At 41.9% G+C, this 17,633-nt stretch overlaps 1 protein-coding gene across 6 annotated transcripts in view; it reads right to left on the bottom strand.

Annotated features, from left to right (window-relative positions):
• AGPAT3 (1-acylglycerol-3-phosphate O-acyltransferase 3) overlaps positions 1–17,633 on the bottom strand; it is an 89,745-nt gene that overhangs the window by 49,889 nt on the left and 22,223 nt on the right. For 3 of the 6 annotated variants that reach the window (XM_032678383.1, XM_032678381.1, XM_032678382.1), the window contains exon 2: positions 1,026–1,143. The exons of the other annotated variants lie outside the window; for them this stretch is intronic. The gene's annotated coding sequence lies outside the window, so the exon portion shown is untranslated. The remainder of the gene's footprint in view (positions 1–1,025; positions 1,144–17,633) is intronic. 6 annotated transcript variants of the gene reach the window in all.

Genomic DNA, 17,633 nt, shown 5'->3' with positions numbered 1-17,633 from the left:
CAGCATTACCAGACTCAGCTACAATAACTATTTTTTGGGGGTAAAATTTCGATATTTGGGGTTTGCAAAAAGTGGCTATTAGCCCACTTAATGACCTGGGATCAATGCTTTAACTTCCTCTATAGCACAAAATTTGAAAGGGATGTAATTTTGCACAGAATACATGCCCTAAACACAGACTGTGGCTGATCCAGTACATGCTGCCCCATGAATCAGAGCTTTGAGAAACATCTCACAGAAATCAACATTTCTTGGGGGACTGCTTGTCCTACAATAGACCTTGAAAGGTTATAGAATACTGAAGCAACAATCTGGGTCTTTGCAAAATCACCAAGATTAAATTACCTAAAAAAAGCCATAAAAAAGATACTAATAGTCCATGTAGGGGCAGGGTATCAGAGATTGTCATCAAAATGTCAATCTCTGACACTAACCTAGGATTGGTTTTAGGATTCCATCCTGAAAAAAAAAAAACACAACTGCCCTACCACTGTGTCAGTGGGGTCTCAGCAGCCTTCCACTTTCCCTGTCACTGCTTGTAGAACAGACTAGGAAAAAAAAAAAAAGGCAAAAAGGAGGAAGTTTGCTGACGTACTTAATATTTTCATACCCAGTTAGTGGACAAAATTTAAAGATGTTTGGATTAAAGGCAGCCTAAGACAACCCCAGAGTCAACATTCTACGCACTCCATAAAGGAGCACTGTAAAGGCACAGTTCTCCATTTAAGGAAGGAGGAGATAGATAAGTATTTCTAGTCCCCTGGAGGCTTATTTGTGGTTAAGTGTCTGCTGCAATGATTACCAACACATACAACATACATGAGACAGCAGAAGCAACAAGCTTAAGCGCTGATTTCATTCCTAAATTAAAATTCTCAGAGTGGGAGACTTCTGACGCCTCTCCCAGCAGCTCATGCAGCTCTATGAAAAGAACAGGATTTGCACATGTGGGGTTTTTTTCCAAAACATTATTGCTACAGACAGAACGCAAACACAGAAACATGGGGGAAGATTTTCTTTCTTACCACCACCGGGGACCACTTCTGGCACCTGGCAACACTCAGAGCAACAGGAGAATCCCCATCTCCTCCCTCCAGGGAAGTACCACTGCTTATGTTTCAAGAGATTTGCTTTCTCATTTGCCTATAAGCAAAAAAGACATTTTTCAATGAATGAAGGTAAAAATATTTTGTTCAGAAGCAAAACACAATGCAAACAACACCCAGCTGCAAACCCAGGTAATGAATTCTTTAACTCAAACATTTCTTACTAAAATTATGTGTCTTTCTCTTTTTCTCTACAGAAAAAAACCCCAACCCTATGAGATCCTTCTTCCCATGTATAATACCACACTCAGCTCTCCACAGGTACCAACTACTATTGCTTTCAGGGGGTCTAACTGGCTCATATCTATGAAATTAAAAGCAAGTGTTCTCAATTTACATTAAGTAGTGAAATTGCAGCTTCTATTCAGAACGGAGCAAGGGCTTGCATACACAAGAACTAGCCTACTTTTCCCCATCTTTACTAATCAGCATAACAAAAGGTATTTCTTTTACACACAAATCCTGTCTTGAGAGAAGTTACTGAAAATGAAGCAGAAGCAATTATCTGCCCTCCAAACACACACTTAATCCCTGTATTTTATTAAGAGTGTTTTTTATGATCCTGAAGCAATTAAGCTAATCATTATTTAATTTTAGATTACTGAACTGGAGATTTACTTCAGACACAAGCTCACTTTCCACATAATTTAGTCTCAGTAATTAGAGATGTACTTTACCCAGAGGTGGCTCGTTTAAAGTGTGTTATCTAATTTCACAAGCCTTACACCATGAAAATTTCGTGCAGAAATCTTCAGACTTAAAGAGGAAACCCCCCCCCCAACCTCAGATTTACCAGACTGCAAACCTATTTTTCTTTATAAAATAAAAAGACTCATTGAAAAGATTCTTCAAACATCAGCCCAACAAGTTCATGTATCACAAAAGCTAACAAAAAGTTGTAGAAACAACCCACCAGCTCCTTTAGAAAATCATTAGAACAAACAGTGGTCCCCTCACACAAATTGCTTCATTTATGACTTATTTTAACCAGGATGTAAAGTCTGTAGGAAAACACAAATGCCTTACTGGGATGCCCAGCAGGTACCTGCCATGGGATGGAACCAGCACTGACTCATCCAGTCATTTATAGATTTCTGTGACACTGTTATCAGAGGAACAGAAATAAGGACCAGATCTGTAGGTTCATACTGTACATATTGACCATGGATATCAAGCCACTGGAAAACTGCTCAACTCCAACCTATTTCAGACAAATTTGTGTAAAAACGTTGTTGAAAACAAACCATATGAGGAAATACTGGTTAGCCCTGGTTGCTCCTGCCCACCTGGCTCAGCTTTAGGTCTGTAGCCAGTTAATGGCACAGCTGGCTACCAGTCCACCTGGGCTGGCACATTGCCCAAAGCCAGTTTAATGTCTAAACACATTTGCTGGTTTTTGGAACAAAGGGTATCATCTTCCCCCACTGCCATTAAAGAGAAGGAAATCAGATGACATGGGAAGCATTTGAAAAACAGACATGACTTCTCCCAACTTCTTGTCTTCAAAATTGTCCAGTAAAGCCAACACATGCAAGTGTTCAACACTCAATTAAAAGCCAACTATATTTAGAACTCTATAAATGCAGAATAATCAGATTCATTTAAAGACTTCAGTGCCAGTACTTTTTTGAACTAAATTGACTTGACACACACAAGAAAGGCTACAGAACTCACCAACAGCACTGAAGATTTCAGCAAAGACTGACAAAGAAGCATTGGGATGTGAAGCTACAAAGAGATCAGGACACAACAGGTTTGATGCAGGGAGTTTACTCAAAATAAATATAAGTAAGTCTCAGCTACCTGGATATTCAAAAACCACTATTTAATACTTTTCCACGTGGCATAAGATTACACATGTAAACTTGGAGACCCGTAGAGGAACTGTGACAGCAAAGATCCTGCCCAAAAGAGATGGTGACAGGCAGCATGGGAAGAAAAAAGCTGCAGACACCTTGGAGGTTACTAATGGAAACACAAAACCCAACAATCAGCCTTCTGGTTCATTTTTAACTGATTAACAGCTGGCATACAAAAAAAGCAATTGTGGCAGATGATGACAAAGTTGGGAAGCAATTTGAACAAGAAGGTATATTGAGTTATTAATAAAACAGGTACCATGGTCACAAAGTCTGGAGCCACAGGATTAGGATGAAAGTCACTAATATACAATGCACAATCACATATATAAAATAAACTTGCCCCAGCCAGACACTGGAGGGTGATTAGTGTCTGGAGAAGGGCCTGGATGCACCAGCCCATTTCAGCACAAAATGTCTGTGAGTCACCACTGAGATGCAGCTGCAAAAAACCACACGTGCAATCCTGGGATGTATCCAGAGAAATGTGTCCAAGGGAGAGAGGAAGCACAGAAAAGTGCTGCTAAAATCTCATCTGGAATGCTGCATAAGAGAGGCTGCCCAATTCAAAAAGGAGGCATTAGAAACACAGCAGGCTGAAGGAGGATTTCCAGCACTGACACCACACACAGGGAGAGAGGGATGGAGGGGCATTTACAGGGAATGCAGTTGCTCCTTGTAAGGCAGCGAAGACAACCACTAGGAAGGGAGATAAACCACTTCAGACAAAAAAGGCTCCTGATATCAGAACAAACAGGTATCACCCGGCCAGGAGTAAGTTTAGCCTTGAACCTTTCAGAACAGCAAAGCTCTGGGAGAAGTTTTTGATTACAATAAACCTACAAGCTTAAGGAGGCCCCGTTATGACACATTACCTGCTTTCTTTAGCTCCAACCATTTTTTTGTAGCTGTCCCATCTAAACATTCATTGAAGGGTCTATAAAACTGTCACCAAGAGCAGCTGGTTTGGTTCTCAGTGCTGGTGGGGGAAGGTCATACTGAGAGTTATGGGGCTGGGGGGGGGGGGAAGCTGATTTATAGGGTAAAGTATAAATAGTCACCGTAATATACCTGCATATATAAAAGGCAAACAAATATTGCCTAATTTAAAATAATGTTAGCCACTTTGTCTACATTAAAATCCTCACATGTAAGTATGGTAATAAAAAGTGGGCACGAGAAAAGCTCAGACAGTCATGAACAGTATCTCACCCTGCTTCCCAATATCCCACAAGGAAGAAATCCGTAAAACTGATGAAACATATGCCAAATTGCTCCTTGGAATAACCACATTCCGTTGTCTGGAAACAGTTCTTGAACTCTGCCTTCATGGGCTATCAAAGGGATCTTTGCCTTTTCTCTGCCTGTGTACAACGTCTCTCATGCAGACATTTTACTAAAACTGGTAAAACTGAGGTCAAAGTCCCCAGAATGAAAGAGTGCAACTGGTAGGAGAACAACTTCTGGTTTGATACTGAAGCACAGCAGTGTTTTATGCAAGAGAACAGAATCTCAGAGAAATTTTTAGTCTGGTGCTGTTTATTGTACTGGTGCCTGCACAAGAGGTACTTGAGCCCTAAAGAATGAGAGAGAAGCTCTTCCAATTAAGAATCTCATAGTATATATATATATATTTTATATATACGGTATATATAGAGAGAGAGCATAAAATGTGTGTGTGCATATGTATATCTATCTCCATAGATATATATATATATATATATATCCATGAACTGGACACTGCAAGTTGTATCAAATTGCTTTTCTAATGTCTCCTAAGATGGAACAAACAGATTTAGGCAGTACAGGGAGGACAGAGTCACATTTAGGTACACACATTTTTTCCATTTCAAAAAAGTCCCCCAATTAAATATAAATGTTCATGCACTTTAACACATTTTCTCTCTTGCACAGTACTTTGCATTGAATTCAACATAACCTCCATGTTTCCATTAGCTACTCTGATACCACAGCTTTGAAAACATTCTCAGTGCTCCAACATTTAAGACATACAAGACTCAAAAGTGCACACATATAACTCTGTCTTCGGCATCATCTCAAAAGGAGAACATTTCATTCCTTTTTATCTTCCCCACCCCTTCTTTCCTTTCTCTTTCTCTTAAATAATTTATTAAAATTTCTGAAAGCATTTTCTGATCAGCTTTATTCCTACCCACAGGAATTATCAGTATCTTTGAATCTTCTGAGTATTTACTTGACCCACAGCTTGTTCTACTCTCTAAAGACCACCTTCCATATAATACCCTGATGTTGATGGAGGAATGTCAGGAAAATAAGAAAAGGGGAAAAAATGAAAAGCTTGATAATGTATTTTTAATCACAAATTACCTTTCTCTCTAGACAGTAAAACTGGTTTCATGGCATACTTCTCTCAGTGTCTTATGGAATCATCCATCATTAATAGAATGGCTTCGAGAAATTTCTTCCTGCCACCATCCTACTCCTGTGACCATCACATTTTGAGGAGGGCCTCTAAAAACTAATTGCTTCCCTAAGGATAATTGGAAATGATTGACTTGAAAGTGCTTTCAGAAAAGGAAGTCTTCAGTCACAGAAGGAAAAACAGAAAGCATATCAGTAAGCTATGATGGGTATACAATGAACAATCAGGAATGTTTTTTCCTCCTTCATAATCCATAACTGAACTGTGAACCTTCTTGCCATGGCTGTGAGTAGACTGACAAGTGGAATTATTAATGACATGGAAATGACAGAGCAAATACCAGTCACTGTGTTGACTGTAAATCCTTTTGTAAGACATCCACTATAAACCAGACTACTGACCTAGATGGACAAATGACAGACAAACCCTCTCCCTTTCCAAGATGGAAATTACACTTCTGCAGCAAACAAAGTGTTTAATTTTCCATTGCAATTTGCAACCAAACCCTTCAGTTGTAAGACAGGGAACAGACAGTTGCAAGAATGAAGTGGGTGAATGTATCTGTGGCCTTATGACTCCACACAGTTCTCTTTTCACTCATCATGAGTGAGCTGGAGCACCAGCAGCCCACCAGTTACACCTAACCCTGTCCATAACCTTCCGTGGAGCCAGAGTTCTGATGGAAAAACATCCTTGACCAGGTTCAGCTGTGGCATCCTAAAACATTACTGCCCCCTCTTGTCCATCCCAGCCTTCTGCCAGGGATCACTGCTCCCATAGCCTGCACTTCAACCACTCCAATCCACAGCCCAGGGTGTTAGTTTAACTTCCTGAAGGAGGTGGGTTCTTCCCATGGCTCTTATTATTTATTGTTTATAGGCAGAAAAATGCACCAGAATTTCCCAGCTGTGAACTGGGGCTGAAGCAGTTGCACGTGGTCCTTTCTGCAGTGCCAATGGCTGGAGGCACCTGGAGGAGGAGACAATGCCCAGGATCACTGCAGCAGGACTGCTGCACAACCCCAGTCCAAGCTGAAGAGGTTGAATTATTCTTGGTTAACAGAGGCTATAACTCTTTTGCTACTAGAGAGCAGAAATAGGACAAGTCCTCAGCAAGTTTACTAACTCAAATGCCTATATAGCACTACTGTGCTGGAAAGCTTTCATCTCACTCCAAGCTTCAAATACAGGATTTCAAATACAGAACAGGAAACCATGGCCATGTGAAATGATGTAGGCTGGGAAAGCCACAGCCGCCCTAAACAACCACAGCAGAACATCTTTGAACCAAGGTAAGTGCGCCCTGTCCTGGGAAATATTATCCCAATTACAGTCCAGACAGATAATCATTTATCTGCAGTTTCTTATAGCCTAGTTACCTCAGAGGTTTTCCCTGACTTATCCCTGATTAAAGGCCTAAATGAAAAACAGCATAAAAGAGGAAGTGCAAGAGGGGAATTTGAGCAGCCTTAGGGAAGGTTTCTGTATTTCCTTGTCTTTGGGAATGCTTGGGTCTTAGCTGGGTTTATTAATGAAATTTAAATTGTGAATAAATCTTGAATGTTGATGCAAGCTCATCCATACTTTATACAAGAATTGCCTAAATTCACATCTGGGAAGAAGTTGGCTCTGAAAAATGACTCAAATTATTTTTCTAAACGGCCATTAATGTACACTTTTTTTTCTTTACCTCAATATATTATGCAAGTCTGTCGTATTCAGAATAATCCCAGGGATTTTTTTTTTCTTTTAAACTCTGGAATACTCTTTTGCTTAGAATAAGCCCATTATAGAAAAAATTTATAGGAGTAGCAGAACACAGAGCTACATAAAGGACATAGAAACAAGGACAGGTGCTGTACACAGCACTTAAATACTATATAGAGAGACCTGCTGTGGAGTGTGGGAAACATATACAGGAATGACCTGCAGGGTAAGGGATAAGCTTAACTTCCTAGTTTCCCTTCTTCTTTCACTTTTCAAGTGTTAAAAAACAAAACAAAACAAACTCCAGCTGTAAACACCCTTCAATGATTTTTTTTTTCTGGCTGACCTTCATCACAGCACATCCCTTTCATTTCAGTGCTCCTCTGCCACCTTCATTTTGTGTCCTGCCCCAAACCCTGGGGCTGTGGGTCCCTGCATTGCCCCCCCAGGTGCGGCACAAGCTTTTCTCCTATTGCTCTGACATTTTCTTTGCTGTGCAATAGATTTATAGGTAGGTTTTAGAGCTGTAAGTCTTTAAATGGACTTCAGCCAGGAAAAAATAAAATTCCTAAACACAGTTCTTCATAATTACCCAGTAATGAGAAGCAATTGATCATTAACTTTCATGCTCTGATCTTCCACAAGCAGACTCTCCAGTTACTCCAAATTAATCATTTTCTTAGGAACTCACAAAGTTAATAGGAAGTTACCTCATGAGATTTGAGAATTGCAGTGAGTCTTTGGCAGCTTTGAATCTGTAAGGTTCCAAAATGAAAACCTGTAGGTGAAGCATTAGTCACATCAGGATTAAAGCTCCCAGCAACCCGCACATCCCAGCACACCAGACTCTCATCACCTCGAGCTCACCCACACGCACCCCACCCCTTCCCTGTCTACCTTAAGTCCCTTTTAGCAAGAGGCTGTCACCAGGGTCACAAGCCAAGCAAGGCCTGGCTAAAAATATTCTCCAACACTGTCCCTCAGCTCTGTTGTCCACCCCATCCTGGATATCGCTCAAGCTTTCACGTTATTTACAGAGCACCTACTGCTTCCAGTGCTGGAATCAGCCAACCCCAGGGGACAGTCACATCCCAGCACTGGGCACAAACCCCTCTGGCAGCTGTTTGTAGCTGAGGGATCCTCCTCCTTAGTTATTTTACTCCCTCCCTGGTTAGACTAAACTAAATTACAGGTATTTCTGTTTATTCGCTACTCTTAATTCAAATACGAATGAAATTAAAAGGATCTAGAATGGCAATCTAGTTAAGAACTTTAATGAACAGGAGTAGCATTTTAGAAATAAAATATATTATAAAGCACTTAAATTAATTTTGTTTCCTGTCCAAAATACTTAGCATTCTGCAATAAGAAAGCAAAGCCTTTTAAAGAAACCTTTGAAATTCTCAACTGCTACAGGTAAGTGCTGAACAGGCAACAGTGAAACAAGCTGCCTTTGCTATCATAGCTCACTCAGCACCATAAACAGGGAAAGAACAGTCAAACACACCTATATCCTGAGAAAAATAATATTATTCTTTGTTATGGATGAAGCCATTTTGCAGTGAATGAGGTGATAATTTTAAAGCATCAGCTCTTCAGGATCTCAAAAAATTATAGATATGTGTACTCATACTATAGGTATGAATACTCATACTGTAGATATGAATAATCCTCTCCAAGGAACAGTGTCTAACAATACAATAACAATAAAAAAATAAAAAATACAGTCTTCAACAGAGCTAACAGTCGAGGCAGAGAAGGCCCAGCTCATCTTCTCCAGGAGAACCTGTACACTGGACTACCAAATGGTCTTTTTTCCCTTGTTTTCACAAGGAAAGTTTTTAAATACCATCCTCATAGCATTTTCAATTAATCAGAAATAAACATAAATAATAGATTTTCAGAAGCCTGATGAAGCTTGAGCTACTTGCAACCTAAAATAACAATGTAATTCCTAAGAGGAAGCATTATCTTTACACTGTCCTACCTTGGTCAAACACAGTAAGAGAGAGAATTTGTTTAAAAAAAAAAAACAAACCAAAAAACAAACAAGTCAAACAGAAGAGCAGGAGGCTAAGGAGACAAAAATACTTGCGATCAAAGGGTGGCACAGCATGGGTGTTTTATTAATCTTGCAGGAGCTCAGAGAACAGCCCTGCCAAGGGTCTGTCCATGCTCCTCCCCACGGCCGGGGCTGCTCCACCTGTAACAGGCGGAGAAAACCTCACCAGATCACTCTCACTCCTTCAGCCCCGGGGCCCCAGCTCACCCCAGCCCAGCGTGACTGAAGCAGGTGCCAGCTATTTTTATGTCTACTCTGCAATTCACATCTGACCTGTTATTAACTTCAAAGGGAGAAGCAGCCCCAGCAGCACCAAGGGATGTGCTCCCAGGGAAAGGGAGGCTACGGCTGAGCGGTAGGATGCAGCCATGGCCCTGAAATGGTCTGCAGGAATGGTCTGCCCCAACCATCATAAACCAGCGTCTGTCTCATGCTGCACAACCTGTGAGATGCCAAAAAGGCCTGGCCCCTTCCTCTCCATGCACCACACAGCCCACTCCTGACAGCACCAGGTGGTGGGTAGCACACACTTGCTTGGGCTGATCCTGGTGTTTCTGGATACTGATGCACAGTTTGTACATAAAGGAATGTGGCACACGGAATTTATGAATTTCAAAGTTCACATATGACAGGGCACTGAAGGAATAACCTAATCTTAAACTGATTTAAATTTGTTAAATGATTCACTCTCACACCACAGATCTCAAAGGACTATTCAGAATGGAATCGAGTGGCCAACTGTGCAGCAGATCATCATCTGCAAATTGAGAATTACTCCAAAATCCATCTCTTTCCCACTACGAAAATCTCAGCTTCTAAGATTAGAGGCCTTTTGAAAGATTATTCATTCCCTCACACTTAAAAGGATGCCAGGATTACTATGTCCTGGACTGTAAGTGAAGCCATTCAGTGCAAGCAGCTTTTCTATCAAGGGACCGTCTTTTCTGTGAGATCCATTATATATCTTAGGGTTTGATTGAAGTACTTAGTATCTTTTTTTTTTTCCATAAACACAAGAGCTGAGCAGTCTTCTGATCTTTAAAACTGTAAATGCCCAGCTTCTACAGCTGCAGTAATTAAACCAACTTCTCATTCCATTACCCACATCAAGTCTCTTCCTCGGCATCTGCTCTATTCCCACATTGCACTCTTCAATCAAACCAAGATAAGCTATTTTCTATGATCAGCTGACTTGTCTCTCCCTCAACATTGCAGCCAAAATGATTCTCAGCAGATATGAAGCATCTTGCTAAATATCCAAAAGGTCTCTTTTAAAGAAATAAAAAAGTAGACGTCAATGCAAGTGGTTATTTTTAGCACCTGAGTTGTTCTATATTTATTCCTTTATGTCTGCCTAAAAAAAGCACGATCTCTGACGAGACATTACCAGAAAATACATTCTACTGGGAAGTCTGCTTTATGAATCCTAGCTACTGAGCACTGCAACAAGTGGACCGCACCACCCATCCAACCACACAAGTTTAATGGCATAAGTGCACATAGGAGAATGTTTCCTCAGTTTCAAAAAGGTGCTTAAAAAACCCCCTGAAACCAACAAACCAACTCTCCCAGAAAGCAAACTCCCCAGTGTAACCTTTCTGTCATTCTTTTTAAATGCTGTGCTTCAGACTCATGCTTGAAAACTGCCACTTTCAGGTATTTTTAATTGCCTAACCCCCCTCAAAACCCCTCAGTATACCTTATAAGTTACCTGTAAAAAACAAAACAGACCCACAGTCCTCAACTCCAGAACACATCACACTTCAACAAAGCCTCAAGTCACCAGGAACAGCAGCAGCTCAGGTCACACAAATACTCAGGCAATAAAAGGCTACTTATCTCTTCCTTATTTGTCTTTCCTCGTACCTGTCATATTCTTGCCTGGAAGGCTCCTGCCCCTTTTCCTCCAATGTGTTTACAACAATAACCTCGTGCCTCTAATCTTATGCAAATTATCTGCAGATTTATTTTCAAGGACAGGATACAGTTAATCAAAGGTGTGGCTTATTTATGTGGAAAGAGCCGTGTCAAGGAAACTTCTCCTAGATGTTGTAAACTGTCATTTTAAAAGAAAGACAAAATAGTTTGACAGGGTCTTACATCCACAAAATTGGGAAGAAAACTTGTATTTTTAATTTCCTGCTCTAGAAAGATACCTGTTATCTACCCACAGTTATTTCAGATTTTTGAACTATGCTAGATCTCTCGACATACTCGTCCAAACAGCAGAAGTTGGGATAGGAGTGGGGAAAGATAATAGGTACCTCTGTATATTAACTTGGAACTTCTCTCTCCCCTCTGACCTTGAAGGACTCTGTCTTCCTTCCAGGTATTCCCTACCTACAGGACAGACATGCCTTATCACTCAGTCATACCCTCCAAGTATTTTACCAACCAGCATTACCTACACACTGACAGCTCTCTGATCCCAGTGCAAACAACAGATGGTGGAGGGACTCCAGAGCACGAAATCATACTCAGCACACACACTGGTATCAGATGAATAGATTTGGTCAGTGGCAGGTTATTATTACCCTCACACAGTGCAAATCACCTGAGTCTGCAACTTTGCACAAGGTAAAAGTACAGATTTTCAAAAGAAAAAAAACTGTAGGCTTTCCAAGTTAAAAACACGTGTGCCCCAATTACCTCTCTCTCAGACTGACCTTTGTGTGTTTGTCTTCAGAGACCTTGCCCTGCATCACTATTGCACTACTGAAGCCAGAATGACTCCAGGTTAATTTTACGCAATTTTTAAAACAAGCTGCTCTGAAGGCTTTTCCTTGAGCAAACCCACTTAACTACCCTACCTAGTTTTGAAATCTTTTTCCCCACTGATTAAAATGTTTCCCATGCAGCTGTGATTTCATTTTAGTCTTCTGTAGAAAACTGAAGACCAGAAAATATCTAGTTTGAATTCAAGAATCTTCTCCTCATAGTCACATAAAATTCACCACAAAAGGCAATTCTCTCACTGTTGCTCCTCCTCTACTACCAAAAAAGTAGTTTCTTTATCATTGTAAAGTAACCAAAAGCAAGGCAGAAAAAGCATCCAAAACCTTAGAAAGAAATAAATCAAATGTTATATACCCTCTCTGGTTATTAAAAACAAACAATAAAACACATATATTAACCAAAATAAAGTTAGGGTGTGCTTAAGAGAAGTACATCTGTGGGACAGAGAAGCAGCACATCAAATTTATTCTTATTTCCTAGTTCACATGAAAATTCTTTTTGAGACAGCCTGTCTATTTTTTATGAACTGGATAATCCCTTTTACAAAATGGATTAAATTCCGGAATAAGCACGTCAAGGGAAGTTTGTTCAGAAACCTGCACTGTGAATGAAATGGGGTTTGCCTCTCTGCAATCTGCCTTTTTGCTCTATTAATTAATGCCCAAATTTAGCTGTTTTATGGATTTTGTAAGTGTTTGGGTGTCAAACTGACCACACACCACCTGTGCGGTGAAAGGCCAGGACACAGCCAGGTAAACCCCATTTGTAAGGACAGAATTGCTCACACATCCTGCTCTGCTCTGTGATGTGCTTCTCTGAGCAGAGCCGTGCAGACACTCTGCAGATCCGAGCTGGTTCCTCAACACAGGCCACAAACACAACACTCCCAAGGACACAAACAACCGAGGGGGTCACTCCCTGCACGACCATTCTGTAATCAAGAGCACACTAGGGACGAAAACAGCTTCTTTCAGAGGAATTAAGATTGCAACATGACCTCCAGCACCTGCCCCTACTATGAGAAGGTGCAAAAAGCAACAAGGGAAGTCCAGCAAGAGCACCCCTGAGTCCCAGCCAGAGCCAGCATCAAAGGCACCAGGGAAGCTGCAGAGTCAATTGATCTAAACCAGCACATTAATCCACAGCACCCGTCTGCTTTTGAAGGGAAAGCCCTATTGCTTCTGCAGATTGGATCACAGGATGATTCTGGTGTTCACAAAACAGATTCCCTTTGGATGAAACCGAATCAGAAGATCCACCTAAACCCCACTGGTGACGCAAAGCGACCAAGACAACAGGCAGGCTGCACCTCTGCAGAGCTCTCCTGTATGCCCCAAGCAGCTGGAGTCTCTTCATCTGTCACAAATTTATGCAATACCTGGTATGCCACACATTAAACAAAGGGCTAAGTGGCACCCTTTGCACTTTTATAAGTATTGCACTTTTATATTTTATGTTAACCACCAGCTCTCAATCCTTTGCGATCTGCTTTGTCGTCCACTGAGGCCTCTCAAAAATGTCAAGGCTGATCAAAGGGGACAAAGAGGGGTGGTTGATTTGAGTGCCACCAGGAACAGAGTGTAGACACAGGCATGAAAACACGGAGGGGGCAGGTTAAGGAGATCCAGAGCCCATCAGGAATCTCTTACTTTTTATTCAGCAGTGATCACACACTAGTAAGTCACGGCACATAGTTTTGTTCCCCCATTCCACAACACTGATCACAGTGGTTTTCCTCTGTGATAAGTGTCCTAGATGGGAGCCATGCTGCATGTTCCAACTTCTGGAAGCAGAGGTGAGAGGCTGAAATTACATCCCCAGTGTCCACAGCAGCCATCTGCGACTCACAGGGCACTGAAAGTATTTGAGTCCAGCCTTTTGTGCAGGCAGAACCAGGCAGGATGTTCCACTTCAGAAAGGCCAGATATGAGGCCCTGGCCTGGAAACACCCTTCCATGGTCTGAAGTCAGAAGGACTAGCAAAGGCCTGTCCCCACTGCTTATTTAACAGCAGATCTGGTCCAGGCACCAGCTCGGAATCAATACTGCTCACACTGCCTGGAGATCCACAGAGGGCAAAGGCCCAGGTTACCTTGTTGACTTACTTGTTAACTTTGTTAACTCCCACTGCTTTCTGTGTTAACTCCCACTACTTGGAGGTAAAAGGTTTGGAAGACAGCCTTGGAAACCTTGACCATAACCTTGACCTGCTCATCCCACATCAGCTCACCACTTGCAGTAGGAACTGAGCTTTACAGGTGACAGTCGCTTTTTTGTGCAAGGTCTGGGCTTCTCAAATTCCATTCAGGGAGTAGAGATGCCATACCATCAGGTGGCAGAAGGTCTTGACTGTGCCTCTTCACACAGCAAAGGTCTGTGCCCACTCCTGGTCATTTCACCTATTGAGAGCAATGGCATCCGACTGGACCAAGCTCCTTCTCTGGGCCAGAGAAAGCAGCTGCAAAATTTCAGAGAAAGCTCCTTCTTCTACTTTCTTCCCCAAGCAACAGGATGTCCAAGAAGGTGACGATTTTTTTTGGATGAGCTCCTTGAGCAGTTGATGGTGAAAACCACCCATCCCTCCTGACGCCACACTAATCTCAGGAATCAAGCAGGGATTCAGACAGCAGGTTGCACAGGTCACTCAAGTGAGCGGGAAGAGAAATAAAGTTTGTTCCCACAAGAGGCTTACACAGATAGTACTGACAGGGCAATGACATTCTAGAATCATCCCTGTGAAACAGGGAAGAGGATAACTTGACACTTCCTGGAGCAACAGTCCAAGAAGCAGAGGCTGGGGGACAGCTTTCCTTCAGAGAGCTCTGCAGCACACACACAGGGAGGATGGCCATTCCAGGGACTAGGAGAACTCAAATGCAAAGAACATGAAGCAAACAAAGCAAGCAAAACTGAAATCTGCTTTTCTGACCTGCTCCTACTGCACTGCACATGTGGTTAAAGCAGATACAGCCAGTCATGACTCCACTGGCAAAGGGATTCTCCCTCCTGTAGAGAAGAATCCACAAAGAGCTCCAAAATCCCAGCCAGAGCCCAGCACTGGCACTGTGGGGAAGAGCTGACTTCTGCTAAAAGGCATTATGAGTATTATGTGCCATGCTGCAGTACAGATCTGTTGCTTGGGGGTTTGTTTGTCTTAATAAACTATTGCTTCAGGTACCTGATGGGCAGGTACATTTTCAATCTTCCCTTCCCTACAGTATGTACCTTTCTCATTGTGCTTACTATCACCACAGCTACCAGAAGAAAGCAGGGATTAGCATGTCTATTTGAACTACTGATAAGGACAGGAAAGCATATCATACAGTCCTCTGATTTCCAGTTTGAGCAATATCCTGAGTCTGAACATTTCACATGGGTATATTTTCTCCCTTTGTCCTCCAATCATGACATTCAAACACCCAGAGGTATTCAAACACAGAGCTAGTATTAATCAGCCTCTCAGGATCTGAATCCCATGGGCTCAGGGCAAATTGCTGTAGAAATCTGTTTCTTCTTCAGTGGCCTTTGTGCTGATTCACAAGCCAGATGAAGAGCTTAAGGCAAGGGCAGGACTCCACCTTGGCAGCACCTTGCCAGGCAATGCAGCCACTGCTACTTGAAGCACTACTCCAAGTTAGACCAATGCTGCTAAAAGAAACTGAAGGGAGGCGAGGAACAGTATTTTAACTGAAGGTGGGAGAAAACCCCAAATATTTGTAAATATATTAGAGACTGAAATATTTTTTTCAGTAATTTCTTGTTCTACTCCTTTTTTTCCAACTGCTCCTGCACTACATATACATGCTGACCTATCCTCCCAGCCACGAGCCACTGAAATCCGAGAGATACCAGATCTCACATGCACTCGCATTATCACCATCTAGATGTAAATCCTCTGGTGGGCCTCAGTGTTGGCTCCCCAAGAGGAAAGAAACAGCTGCAGAACAAAAGGAATATATCTCTTTATCAGGCAGTTCACTTCTTTTTTAGGGGTTCAAGTAGTGGACAGCAGGGAACAGCCGAACTGGGAGGGGGGGGGGCAAGGATGGAAGGAAACAAAAGAAGTCAATGTAGGGAGTGGACTAAGCAGATCTGGCAGCTGCCTGGAAAGGGGACAGAAATGGTTTTATTTCCAGATGGGAAACACCGAGGATAAATCTGAGGACCCTCAGAAACACACAGGATAAATCCTGACCAGAGCTGTACACTAATACCTAGAACCATCCATTCCTCCTCACGTTTGGACAATACTCTGAAGCCTGGGGAAAGGACTAATTTGAGCACAGCTAATCACTGGACTGATGAATCAGCTCACCAGTGTGCATTTTCCTTAGGGAGAAAAGGGAGAATTGGCAGAGGACAGTGCTGCAGAAGACAGAAATATGAGGAAACAGCTGCTGAATTTGATGCAGGAGCAGCCCATCATGTGGATAACATTTTGGTGCAGTGTTCTTGGCCAAAATCCTTATCCCCAGCCAAACACATCCTACAGCATGCAAGGAACAAGAACATTCCCTTAGGAAACCCACAGGCTTTCCAACTCCAAAATGCTGGGAGAGCAAAACCCAAGGCTTTTGGTACTGTACATGCAAGTAACAGCAAGACAGAAAACATTCTGTATCACATGGCAAACATAAAGGGAAACTCATATAGATGACACTACCCTTGAGAGGACTGCAATCATGAGCACCCAAAAGTGATGAGTTTGTCACATATCAACATCTGTATTTCACAAAACCTGTACTAGTTTAAGGATAGTTTTTGGAGCACCTTGAGGTTCACTAGCTTAAAGTCTGTACTGTTAACTTTGCTCAGTAATCTTCCGTAAGATTAAGTACAGAAATGAACTTGTGTTTTCTATAAAATTATTTTATAAAATCCTTAAAAAAATCCTCAGAATAAAACAAGAGTACAAAACACCAGGTCGGGCCACTATATCCTAAATATGCTCATTTCCATAGGCAAAAACATCTCCAGGAGAGGCTGCAGCAGGTAAAGGATCCAGACAGAGCAGTTCAATTTCTTCCTCCATCTGGATCAGCTGAGCACCACTGCAGCTCAACAGCCTGAGCAACCAGGATGCACAGCCCCACACTCGCCTGCTGCAGCTTAAATACCTTAGTGATTCTCAGGATTGTGCCACCAAACCATGGTTCCACCTTGCTGTCTGACAGCAGCCCCAAAATGGAAACTGCAAAGGATAAAAGAATTGCAGGAACTGGTACTGGAGCTCTCACTTGGAAAAACCTGGTGTCCTTAGAAAAAATTCCTACAACACACTGGACATCAGAGACCAGACTACAGTGAAGAGCCTACACTACAGGTCTATTATGAGACCCATAATAAAAGGTACAGGTTAGTTCCAGCTTTGATGACCTTTATTTCCAAGTTGCTTTAATGGAACAGAGAAACATTTTGGAGCAATACTGCATTTCATATTTTTGTTCAACCAAACACTGGCTTACCACTGGACTAAATACAGTCTCCCCATCTACAACATTTTCAGTGACAGATAATAGCCCACCCCCAGGACTACTGTACTCTCCATGCAAAGGCAAAGAATCATGTGATGAAAAATTACAACTGCAAACATATGTGTGCTTCAAGGGCTTTTCACACTATAGAATCTATTCCACCAAGCAATTTTTAGACTTCAAGGAACAGAAGTAGGTTTGTATTCCTATGCCAGACTGACTGGTCCTCTCCTTTTTCTGAAAAGTAAATAAAACCTGTTCTCTGTTTTGTCAGTACAGAGATAAGG

Source organism: Chiroxiphia lanceolata, chromosome 2, assembly GCF_009829145.1.
Source record: "Chiroxiphia lanceolata isolate bChiLan1 chromosome 2, bChiLan1.pri, whole genome shotgun sequence".
NCBI classification, from domain to species: domain Eukaryota; kingdom Metazoa; phylum Chordata; class Aves; order Passeriformes; family Pipridae; genus Chiroxiphia; species Chiroxiphia lanceolata.
Note: the sequence above shows the minus strand (reverse complement) of the source record. Positions and strands in the feature narration are given on the sequence as shown.